A 13250-nucleotide genomic window follows, 5' to 3' on the forward strand; every position below is an offset into this window, starting at 1 on the left:
TATTAAGACCAGATGTTCAAGCCCAATATTAGTTCCCAGAGCCATCGCTCTGCTGATTGTAAGGATTCTTTTCATCAGCTCATCCATTAAATCCACACCTGCAGAAAATACTACAAATTACAGTTCACAAGCAAGTCTTCTGCAAAAACCCATCTCTGTATAAAAAGGGCAATCATTGAAATCAAATATTTTTGTTCCTTGGACAAATGCACCTATTTTAACTCAAGAGGCCCTGAAACACAGGTCTGCACTTACTTCAGAACAAATAATAACCCATTAAATTACACAAACCCTGCTGTTACAAGAGAACAATCACATCCTAGACTACTAGTCTTGCACTCAACCTACAGACTGGCCCCTTCCCTTTTTATCCCAGTAAATAATAGAGTAAAATGAAACAATAGTAACCAAGTGAAGAAAATACCCATTACAGGTGGGCAGACCAGCTCAGAGTCTGAGCCCAGGCCCTGACATCTCCAGGCAGTGCCCATATCAATAGCCTACTTGAGAGTGGGCAGCTGCTCAATCCCACACCCTCTCAAAAGCATCCTAATGCAGTCTGGTCTCTGTTTCACTGGGACACCTAAAAATAAAGACAGGCTTTTTCCACTAAGGGTAATATCCTAGGTGGAAAAAGCATCTTTCCAAAGATAATTTATCTAACATTCTCTAATATGAACTGTGAAAAGTAAATACCCAATAGTCAGGCTTACAGCAGAGAAATTAAAGTGATGACATTTTTTTAGGGAAAGCACAGGATGTATGTGCCATCACAGCAGCACTGTCACCCTTTTCATGCAGGACACAATGACTGAACCCTTCAATCCTGGCTCGTTTCAAAAGTCTGAAGAGAAGAGCCAAGCTCACTTCTCCAGGAACTTGCTGAACAGGTTTTTACCCAATATATTCCCAGTTCTTCTGAGAGACCTAAGCCACCAGGAAGCAATATTCACTCAAGATATTAACTGTTTGTTAACATTGGTTGTAGCAAAGATTAGTCTCATGAATACTGTCAAAAAACACATACAGAGCAATCACTGATAAAAGTACAATTTTTTTTAAGCATTCACCATAACCTTGCAATAACTGAAGTAATTCATAGTACAATGCCAAGACAATGCAAAGAAGGAAGTCTGAAAGACCTCTGTTTTTCCAGACAGAGCTCTTTTGATCAGATACAATGGCATCCAAAGTAAGTCTCAAGTGCAGGTATACTTGAATACAATCACTTCATGTTCTCCAGCTTCATTAAACCAAAAGCATTCCCAGTGTTCACCACCCAGCCTGCACTGACCATTGTGCCTTGCATGTCAGTTCTAACATAAAGCTTCCCACACTTTCCACTCCATCTATCACTGTACATAGGCACAAACAAACATGCACCGTCTCAATGAAAGAGCTTCCTGCTAAGTGCATTTCCTTGGAGGCAGCAGAAGAATATTAAACACATTAGACTGAGTGTAAGAATGGTATGACTTTACTGCTCTGAAAATACATCTAGAAATAATTTAGAAGTAAATACTCCTCCTTCCAGATTAGTCTCAGGTCTTTGCAGTTTGGCTGGGGCTGCTATAGAGAGGAAGAATGGGTTTACCAGTTATCCTCACAGCAGGAAGCTTTCCTACTTGTGCACAACCAGAAAAATGGCATATGTCAGTGAGCATGGATGTATGTCTAGCTAAAGTATTTGATGGACCTCTGTCTGACAAAGACCAAACTTCATCTTTCCTCACAGGAAAAAAAGTGTCTCTGAGTGGAGGTTTTTGACCAACAGGAATAAAGGCAGAGAGTCCACTTGCATTACCCCACCAACTCAAGGTTAGTGAGCAGAACACGGCTGTCTGATCTCAGATCATGAGTAAAAGCCTCTGATTAAAACCTGCTGAGTGTTTTTATAAAGGTCTTCTTCTTACAGGTATTTAAACGATGGAACAGCAGTATTGTAGTGTTTATGTCACTTGGCATTTTCTCTGGAGAATGCCTCAATAACATGAAATGCTTCTTACTCTCTTATTTGTAAATATTATTATTCTAAACTCATTTTATCTTTGATCAGTCTACCTCAAAATAAAATCTGACAGCTCTCTCAAAGGAAATGCTGTGCATATAAAATCTGCTGAGATTTAGAGCCTGATGAAACTCCAGTCTTGCAGGACCAGAAGGAGAAGTACAACACCCACAAAAGCAGGAATTCACAAGGTTTCAGAGAGATCTTGATTCAGTGCAGTTCCATGACATCCCTACTAAAAAATTTAAACACAATAAATTAAAAGCTCAGTCTACTGGGTATGGAAGCAAACCAGGAGTCATTTAGGGCACAGTAAACACGAGCTGACAGAGGGAGCATTCAGGAATGAGTGTGCCACACCGATGACATCATCCGAAGTCAACAGTTGTGCCTGACTTAAGTGTGGTTACAAGGCCTATAAGAAAACACAAGTTTTCCACAGAACTTGGAAGGCATTTTCCAACCATGAAGCATGGCCCTGCGGCCATGTCTCAGACAGGAAGTTCTAGGCAAGCTTCATTGGCTCCTGTTCTATAGCCCTGTGGCAGCACCTGCATAAGCCAGAGCTTGGCTGCTTTCTCTCCTCCATGGACAGCACCAGTCTGCTCCATGGGGGACACTGGCATAGAAACATGGAAACAATGAAGGCTGGTGGTGAGACTGTATCTCCAGACCACTTGCTGCCACAGACACCACCACTCTGTGAGGCAGCAAGGGAAAGGAAACTGGAGGGCATGGTATACTGATGGAATACAGCTGGGGGAGGGTCACATGCAATCCCAGGAGCTGAGAAGTACCTGCAGCAGCTGGCAGTTCCCTGCCCCTCTTTTTGTTGACAGCCAGATTCCTGTACAATCAATGAAAAAATACTGCAGCTCCAGAGAGCAACCCTTCCCACCCCATCTGAGCACACTGGCAGGAAACTTTTCCTGAGCAGTACAGGTGTACTTCTTTCAAGAAGCCCTGACATCTGTTCTAACGATATGAGATGAGGTGAGCCCCAGTCAGACTGATATACCAGAGAATTACTATTTTTCTCTTGATGTGGTATTTACTTACACCAAAATATTATTATAAATTCATTGCAATGAAAAGAAGCTCACTGACTTCCAGCTAAACATCCTTACTGCTTAATGCATTTTGAACTGGTCTTTCATTTAGCTCTGCGAAATTACATTTTAAAAGTCGCTTTACATTTTCAGGGAACATCAAGTTCTAAATTATGAATAATGTACATCACCACATTTAGCTGCAAGCTATGAAGTCAAACTAGCCTGCTTTATGCACTATATATTCAATATTTTGCTATCTGCTCATTATCTCAGTTCTACTCAATTCAGCCTCACCCTACTCTCACCAAAATCCAAAACATGAATGTTGCTTATGATCTTCCAGTGGTGAATATTTTAATAGGTTCAACAATTCTTCTAGCAAACGCCAATAATTTGTTTTTAAAAATCCCTCTACAAAATTGTTTAGGCTATTCTTTGATATAGACTGCAATACATTTTGAGTTATTTTTTAAAAAAAGAAAAGTATATGGCTATATCTGGAAGATATACAGAGCTTTAAAAGAAGGTTTGAACACATTACACCACCTCCTGCAGTTGATTCAGCAATTATTTCACTAATTATGTACCAAAAAATAAGTATATATGTTTATGGTGAAATAGATGTTTTAGCATTTTTTATCTGTTCAGCCAAATAATCTCTGATTGCAGCTTGAACATGATCTTTGATTGGAAGTTTTTTCTTTATTTGTTTTTACATTACTGAGCAGTAATACCAGCTTAAAAGAACCAAATAAAAGAAACACTTTCTTCTGAACATTGAAAAATTTAAGTCCCATTTCTGGCTGAAGTAACAAATAGTTTCACATGGAAACACAGACTATTTTGTTCTCATTCTCTTCCTCAAAACTGCTGTAAATGGGTCAGAGAGAAGTTTGGGTTGCTTTGGGTTTTAATTACACTTGCTTGTACAGTAGTAGCAGCAGCTCATAGGAGAGAAAATAATTCCTTTATGTTCATCTTAAAGAAAAAGGTACATTCGTTATTCACACCTGTCACCACATAAAGGCAGGCATTTCTTCCACTGATGCCCTCTTCCTATCACATTCTGGGTGCTCAAATGGTCTAAAATGAAATGTGACAATTTGCTCGTGCTAAATATTTTACAAATACTTAAATGCTATATGGCACAAAGGCAAAACACAAGGTTTAAAATGTATTTGTTCTTTCAGGGTTAATCACCAAAAAAATTCCTTGTACTGATCAGCTTTTTATCAGATCAGCCAAATCAGATTGCCAAATTATTTTTACCCTCCAATTTAACAACTGCATTGAAATTATTGTGAAAACTTCATTCAGTAACTTCATTACTATTTCTGAAGACATACACAGTTGTAATCACTGCTAAAAATAAAACTCCCACGTTCTTAACAGCATAACTTTCTCAGTTATTTGAAACTGTTAAAAATTATGTATGTATCTACAGTTTTGAAATGAAAGAAAACCAACCAAGAACACTTCATGATAAGCAAATAGTATAAAAATAACCTCACAGATGAGATTGAGCACAAGGTTCTTAAACAAATAACCCTGTCAGAAATTTATACTTCAAAGAAGGCTCAAAAAGTACTCACAGGAGAACAATGCTGTCAGCATCTGAAGACAAATTTCATATTTTAAACAGTTCTCCTTTCTGGCGTAAAATGAAATGCATAATTCATATTTAGCAAAAGTCTATTTCCTGAAAGATGGGATTAAAGGCAAGAAGTGTTGTTTCTCTGTACCTAATACTGCCAAGACACTTTGAGACCCTCTGCCCTTCTTCTCCTCTCCTCCCTTTCAAAGCATAGGTGTTAATCCTATAGGAAGGATTAGATGACTATAAAAATAGCACTGGACCACAAAGATAGCTCTTACACCTTGGCTTACTAGTTTTTACCTGGCTGTTCATCTCTGACTGACTGGGTAGTTGAGAAGTGTTGGAAGAAATGTGATTCATCACTCCTACATACCAGGCCAAAGAACAGCAGCAAAGCAACACCTCTGAACAGAGCAGCCACACACTCCACCACTACTTTCAAGCAGTGGACCTGCGGCCACCAGGCAGGCATCACATTTGAAAAGAGGGTGTAGAAGAGGCAGATTTTTATGATAACCTAAAGGCACCTAGTTCCTTTTAAGATATTTTCCATTTGAATGTAGTTGAGGGCTCCACTCCTGGCACATATCCCACATGCTTTTGCACAGACTGTGCACATACCATCAAAGGGCGGATTGAGGCCAAAAGCAGTAACAGAATAAGTCTCTTATGCTGCCTTAAAACCAGGAAATTGATCATCTGCTGCTGCGTGTGTACAATGAGACTATTTAGTCTTCTTTCCTTTCAAGATTTTAGTGGACTGCTTTTACACTCACCACATAAGCTGTATTCCCTGAACACCAGTGGCTGCCTTCCACAGTCTCTGATGTACACTTTTACCTTTTGGTGGTGGTGGCACCTTTTTTCAACCAGCACAATATTAAGATATGGTAGTTTTACTTCAGGTATGGTTTAATGCCCTTTAAAAAAATGTGGCTGCAAAGTTAAACTTTCGCGCCCTCCCCACCTACCAGCTATGACAAACTTCAACAACAACTATTCTAAGAATTTTGTTGCTATCCAAAAATCAACACAGCAAACAATTAGCGAGGCAAAGAATACAAAGAGAAGGGGTTTAAAAACCTTCTAATTTGCTTGCATTTTTGGCATGGTCTCCAAAAGAAAACTGCAGTTTTCTACATTTGAAATATGGATTTGTTATTGCAACCATGGTCTTGGATTTTTGATCATGACAAACTGGTTTACATGTCAAAATATTGTCTAAAATAGGCAGAAGCAGAAGGACTGCTCTTGCTACACCTTAAACTCTCTTCCAGTGCCCAAAAATCAAATTCAGTAGAAATAGACAACAGTAAAATTCAGGTGAACAGAAAATACTAAATATTCCTCTTTAATAGTTAAATGCTGTGGAAGGAAAAATATTATCTAGCAAAGCTAATGAAAAGTTTTATGATGAGGCTATTTTCAGTACTGCTTGGTTAAGCTTTTTCTTATAGCAGAGTCAGACTAATACAAAACTCGGCTACAGTAAATCCTCAGGTAACTGTACATCTCCATAATTACAGTAGAGTAAAGCTATGGAATTGGAGCCTCTCCTTGGTCTGTTTTCACTTGGCTCATAAAATTATAGCTTTGCACCTTAATGGGCAAACACCACCCACACTGTATTTATCACATATGCCATTTCAGTGTGCATGAGAGGACACAAAAATGGAGGAGAGATAGGTTGGGCACCTTCAGGACTGAGCTTTTCACATTACAAACCAACTTGCCACCTTCAGGTGTAATCCTCCCATAATTTGACTTCTTTGCAGTTCTTACAAATTCAAAGTGATACTAATACTGATTTTATTTGCCATCTTTCAATTATTCAAATTTCTAGTGGACAAGGCGTTTGCTACTGCAGAATTGGCAGCAATCACCACAAAAGCTAGTAGACCACTTTGTAAAGAGGAAAGAGGAAGAAAGAGGCAGATTCTTGCAGCCTGGAGAATTTCCTCCTCAGGTAGCTGCAGGGACAAAATTCCCCAGAATTTGTTTCACACATTCATCCCTCTTTCATCAATGCCAAAGAAAAACTGTAACTCACTAGCTAAACACCACAAACCATATAAACCAAAAATATTCAGCTTTTGGCCACAGTAGTCTAAGTACACATCTGTTTATTATGAAATGTAACTCATGGTGACAAGCATTAACAAAATACTTCATGATTAGTTTCCTGGTTCATTGGTTGCTTTGGCTCTGTTCACAGCATTTTAACTAGCTGATATCTAACTCTCAGTTAGAAAGTACAATTGATCTTGTATTAACTTTTCTGTACTGATTTTACAAAATCCTGCATTTCACACATATTCACCTAAAATTCACTTTATCAATTAAAAAGTGGTGCTCTGATCACATCTGCTTATGAATTCATCTGAAAAACTTCATTGTTATCTGCCTAAAGATCCTCTAAGAAACTGTCCCAATGCGGACAACACATTCCTTCCCATGAAATGTGAATCCCGATTTCAGTAATGCCAAAAATCCCCTAAACCCAAAAAATACTGAACTGCAAAAACAGGTCTCTGCTGAAGCTAATTAGTCCTCCCGGAAAAAACTAAACCTTGTTTCTTGTGGTACAAGCATAACTTCCTTGAGATAGGTGTAAAACATTTGTGGGAAATCAGCAGTGGCAGAGCAAGTCTTTTAAATAACTGTTTAAGGCTGCAAAATTTCACACACCAACAATTAAAATCTTAGACTTCCAGTGGGAAACTCTTGGCAGTATCACTGTTACTAAACCAAAATTACTTTCCTTGAACATTGTTAAAATGCACAGTGTGGACAAGAAAAATGAGGCATTAAAAGAACAATGAGCATACTTACTAAAAGTATGTCATCTTATTCCCTAAATTAGCTCCTGTAAATGCTGAGTCATCTCTGCCTAATTTTACTAGCAAAACTAAAAGTGGTTTGTGGTTGTTCTTCATCCCCTTATGAAGGCAACCATCCACTGCTGGAAGTGACTATTTTCCTTTCTGAGGAGTATCATCCACATGATGTATTCCAGCCTCAGAGTCTTGACACTGCATGGTGATGACTTGCAAAAACCAGAGCCAGCCCACCAGGAATTTAAGATCTTGGTGTGAATTGCAGGGCAGATGCATTGAACAGTGCTTTCCCCATGATCTGAAGCAAACTTCTTTGCAAATCAGCACATAAGAAAGGTGGAAGGCAACAATACCTTTGTGCTACATGGCTTTTTTAAAACCAAGTGCATGCTAAAAATTCTTCTCTGAAAAGCTATGTCTAGTTCAGAGGGCAAGAAAGGAGGGAGTCACACCAAAGCCATTCCAACTATGCCACCAAAACCCTCAGTGGGGACACAGGGATGCCAGCAGGCATCTCTCTGACAAAGATCACCTCTGAATTACCTATGTTTAATTGACAGCCAAGGGTGTAACTGGGCAGATGTCTCCATCTGGCATGAGCTGCACCTCCACCACAAGGCTCTGCCCACAGGGATGTGCCTGCCAGCATTCGGCAGCACAAGGATGCCCACAGAACAAGCCCAGCATGTGCACTGTGGGCACTAGCTTTGGAAAACACACCACAAGATTTGTTTTCAGAAACTAGGTGGGAGTTTGATGTGAGGCTGATAGAACCTCATTTTTCAGAACGTTTTCTTTATGAAAAGCTATTTTACTAAAGCTCAACTCTGGAACCAAGCATATACCTGTCAAATAAATGTTGATATTACTTTCTCCCCCTGCAAGCAAAAAACTGAATGAGTTTAACCCCCAGCCCTGGTGCTATTTAGTGGTACACTGTGCTCGTTGTTTCTTGGGAAGAGCTGCAACTGAGGCTCAGAACACTCATTAAAAATACCTCAGATTGAATTTCATAGCCCACAACTTTTGAAAAGGAATATAATGGTCCCATTCAGTGCTTTCAGTGTAGTTCAGCAGTGTAGCAGCCAGTGCATAATTGGGGATGGAAACCCCAAACTCTGTGACACCCCTCACCCCTTGCCTCCCACTTTTACACTCCTCTCTGTTTCAAGGCAAAAATCATTTAATCACCAACTCAAGGTTTTTTGTTGGTTTTTTTTTCACGTTAAGACGTGAATGCTTGCTTCTCTGTTTTGTTTTCTTTGCCTGCTCATTTTTCCTAATTTTCTTTACACATAAACAAACACTTTGCTGCAACGAAGGAGTAGGCAATTCTTAAGTCATCAAACATGAAAACAGAACCCTTACACATAGACTGGAAACATGAGGATACGAAGTGTTATGAGAATATAGGAGTTATTACTATAAAATCAGATTGAGATGCAAAGTGGCTATTTACTATTTCTATTTGGATACATTTAATTCAGCCCTGATTGTAGTAAAATCCTTTGAAGAAAATAATTTCATTTAAATGCAAGAAGTCCAAGACCTGGAAGAAAACTCCACAACATGCCCCAACAAAAAGTAAGAAGTAAAATATTAAATCCTATATCTAAAGCAAACCCAAATGCATCAGGAAAAACCTTTTCATCAGTCTCAACAATACTAATTATCTCAGAAAGAGCTCACACCATCCAGGACTGTACATATTTTACTTTTTTTACTTTATCAGAGGCAGGAAAGTTGTTGCATTTTAACAACTGGATACAAAAAGGACACTCCTAGATGAAGCCTTCAGGCTGTGGCTGCTGCTAACCTATAATGTAATAATTTTACACCCTAAATCTTTACACTCTAATCTTCTTTGTCTTCAGCTAGACCGCAGCTCCAGCTGGATGCAGTGCTCTGACAGCCAAAGTGCAAGGCAGGGCAAGAAAGACAACCTTGGATGCAATTTAAATAAAGTTTCTGTAGGATCCATTTGGTACCAGCCTGTCTTCCAAAACTGATGTGGACTGTCTAAAGAAAAACTTGGCTGCAGCATTCTGCAACTGCTCCAGACTGGACACGGAGTAATCTTGTATTTATGTGTGAAACTGAAACAGAGATGATCTGAGTTCATTCCTAGTGAGCAAAATGCATACCAACAACTCATTTTCATGGAAGCAAAACCTGCAAGGGCAAAACCTAAGTCTAAAAAGCAATCCTTTATTTAAGTATCTGAAAGGCAGAACTTTTGAGTAGTTTTTTGTTCGTCAAATCTGAGTTTCTGGTTTGGTTATGCACCAACCTGATGGATGTATAGGAAATGTGTTAAAGATTTCTCTAAGCAGCCTCAAAAGATCTTAAAACTGAATGTACCCAGGGTCTGATTTGTCTTTTAAACATGCAAAGACAGAGGAGAAGAAGTGAGAACTGTCTATACTCTTAGGGTATTTGAAGGGGAAGGCACAAGCTCTGTTTTGAGCATCACTAGAAAGTGCTACCTTTATTTTGGGACACAAACTAGTTAGGGGAATTGGTATGGTAAGAGTTACAATAATGGCTGCTGCTACCAGCAGATTTCAGAGGCACCTCAAAATGGTGTAGTCAAGTAACAAATTTCAAGGAAAGATTAAAAAAACTACATCCCTTTTTAAAACAACAACACAGCTTTCAGAAAGATCCTCAGGAGTTTTCCCCTCTTCCTTTGCAGCCTGCCTGCAACTTGCAGTGCATCCTTACACAGCAGATGCTCTAAAAAAAATCCATCCATGGGCCATCTCAGGTCTCTGAAAGGTGGAACTGCCTCTAGACTGTAGGAGTCTGATGAATGGTTATGTTAGCAAACCACACATAGCTGCACCCATCACTGGGGGCAGCACAAATGAAATGGTGCCGGTGTGCATTGTGGAAACAGTGACTCCACCTCCAGTCACTTCAAAATACAGACCAGTATGTTCAACCCAGCATCAAACAGCAAAGCAGCACACAGAGCAGAGGTCTGCTTATACGTTTGTGGCAAACCAGGGAAGGAAGGGATTTGTGCTTGTATCTCTGGGGCAGCAGGAGGTGAAGAGGGAAGAAAGGCCAGAAGGATTTCTAAGCTGTACATGGTGTCTGTTAACAACGTGCTGTTAACAGCACGTGGACTGAGCCAGGCAAAAGTCTCTCATAAATCTCCAGAGAGCTTCCTCCTGACTGTGAGCAAGATTTTACTTTTGCCTATGTTGAAGGTGGAACATTCACTTTCACCTGTTTTCCCACCACTTCTGCATGTGTGTGTGTGTGTGCATATATACGTGCGTGTACCTTACAGAATTGCCTGTGCCTGCAGTTAATGTGAAATACTTCACAGACCATAACTTACACCCTTCTGCTTCACTGCTCATTCAGCCATACCAACTGTTCAAGCTAAGGAGATTCCTAGGAGATCTGCTCTGTGTCACTAACATAGAGGCCTTGAATATCAAAGGAAAGCATCACTACTTACTATCCCAAGTGCATAAACACAGCCTCTGAAACACAACTTTTATGGATTTGATTATGTTTTAATGTGCATCGTTTTCTTTCACACACTGTTCAAAAACATGTGTTGTACAGAATTACTTACTATGATTTGGGCGTTGGACAAAATTGCTGAAATTTAGGCACAACAGGTTTAAAAAGGCAAATGAGCTATTCAACTGTTTTTTTCTTAAGGCCAGAATACAACACTGTCGTATTAGATACCACTTAGATATAAATGAGCTTTATCAGCAACAACAGACTTTGTGGAAAACAGGCATTCTCTGTTTAAGGTACGTCAAAGAGAAGTCTTTGGGGATGTGCTATCAAAAGTCAAACATCAGGCAGCCACAATGAGACTTTTTTGACCACATTTTCAGTCTTACGTTGAATTCCTCCAGAAAGAGTTTTAATCCATTTAACCTCGAGAATAATGTGTGTAACTGGAAAACCATTTGATTTTATGTCATTTGTGGGTTTTTCTTACTGCTGAAACCCCAGTCCTTATGTCTTTAGAGATAGTATACAACCAATTTTAAATTTACATTTGTAAATATGCTTTTTTAAATACTAATACTAATACCCAGGTAACTTAGAGATGCCTGGGCTACGCAAGAGCAATACATTTCATTTACAATGTAACAACATAACTGGATCATAGAATCATAGAATATGCTGAGTCGGAAGGGCCTCACAAGGATTACTGGAGTCCAGCTCCTGGCCCTGCGCAGGGCATCCCCAAGAGTCACACCATGGGCCTGAGAGCATTTTCCAAAAGCTTCTTGCACTCTGTCAGGACTGCCCTGGGGAGCTGTGCCAGGGCCCAGCCAACCTCTGGGTGAAGAACCTTTTCCCCATATCCAACCTAAACCTCCCCTGACACAACTTTAGGCTGTTCCCTCAGTCCTGTCACTGGTCACCGCAGAGAAGAGATCAGTGTCTGTCCCTCCTCTTCCCTCATGAGGGAGTTGTGACTGCAATGAGGTCCCCCCTCAGTCTCCTCCAGGCTGAACAGACCAAGTGACCTGGGCCACTCCTCATACAGCTTCCTCTCCAGGCCCTTCACCATCCTCTGGACATTCTCTAATAACTTTATATCTTTCTTATTTTGCATTGCCCAACACTGCACACAGGAGTCAAAGTGAGGCCACGACAGTGCAGAGTGGAGCAGGACAATCCTCTCCCTTGATTGTGCTGCAAGTCATTATTACCAAGATGCCTAGTATGAAACTTACTAAATATACTTCATATACTTACTAAATATACTTCATCTTTGCCTATTTATAAAATGTTTAGGTTATCCATATTCTCACCAGCCCTCAAGTGAAGTTCTGTGCCAGCATATATAAATACTTCAGTGATCTCCACCAAAACACTGTCTTGCTACCAGCTTCAGGAACGATCTTTTAAATTTACTTGGAGAAGTCAGACAATCCTGCCAGACTCAGAATAATTCTCCTTAGGGAAAGAACTTCTGCCTAAGGAGACCAAAAGAAGACCAAAATGGCATTGACCAATGATTACTGCTAATATACTTCTTGTACTGGCCTTGATTTTTAATCACAATGTGTAACAACGCTTGACAAAAGTACCACATGACTAAACCAGGGAGAGATGTAACCCTGATGTGGCATTAAGGAGCCAACCTTATCAGCTTTTGTTTTTTCAGACTGTAAGTATTTCTTCAATTGTTGCTACCAAACAGCTTGAGGCATCCTGTCTAAGCTAAAGCATCAAGCATAGGCTTTGCAGGATGAGAAAGGTAAATGAAGGCACATGTCACTGGCATCCTTCTGGCATTTTAACTCTTCCCAGATCATCAGTACTTCTCAACAGGTCCATTCAAGCTAACCAAAGGCAGCAACTTCTGAGTGAGTCCCGGTGGGAGACTCCTTCAAACCACACAGTGAGGGGGGAGCTGAGGAAGCTGGCCACCATGTCCCCAGGTAAGCCAAAGATTCATTGATCAAACAAAGTGCTGCGGTTCTGATTCTAGCTACCCAGAGAACACAAAGAAAGATAAAAAGCCTTCATATTTGTACTAAAATAGCAGGTTTAAATCATGCTGAGGAAATGCAAATATTAGCAAATGTAGAGGTCTGTCATAACTGGAACTTGCATCTCATCTGCTCTACTGGTACTAAAAATCTTAACAAAGTAATTAGTATGTGCTACAGGTAGCCACAGAACAATTTGCTCCAAGAGAAAAGTGCAGTTTTTACTCAAGTGACAGTGTGATATAGAGATTAGACCAGTGACAGGTTTAGTGT

At 39.9% G+C, this 13250-nt stretch overlaps 1 protein-coding gene across 7 annotated transcripts in view; it reads right to left on the bottom strand.

Moving 5' to 3' along the window:
- Positions 1 to 13250, bottom strand: part of FARP1 (FERM, ARH/RhoGEF and pleckstrin domain protein 1) — a 163130-nt gene that overhangs the window by 68206 nt on the left and 81674 nt on the right. The window lies entirely within an intron of this gene.

This window comes from Zosterops lateralis (genome assembly GCF_965231275.1).
Source record: "Zosterops lateralis genome assembly, chromosome: 2".
In the NCBI taxonomy this organism is placed as follows: domain Eukaryota; kingdom Metazoa; phylum Chordata; class Aves; order Passeriformes; family Zosteropidae; genus Zosterops; species Zosterops lateralis.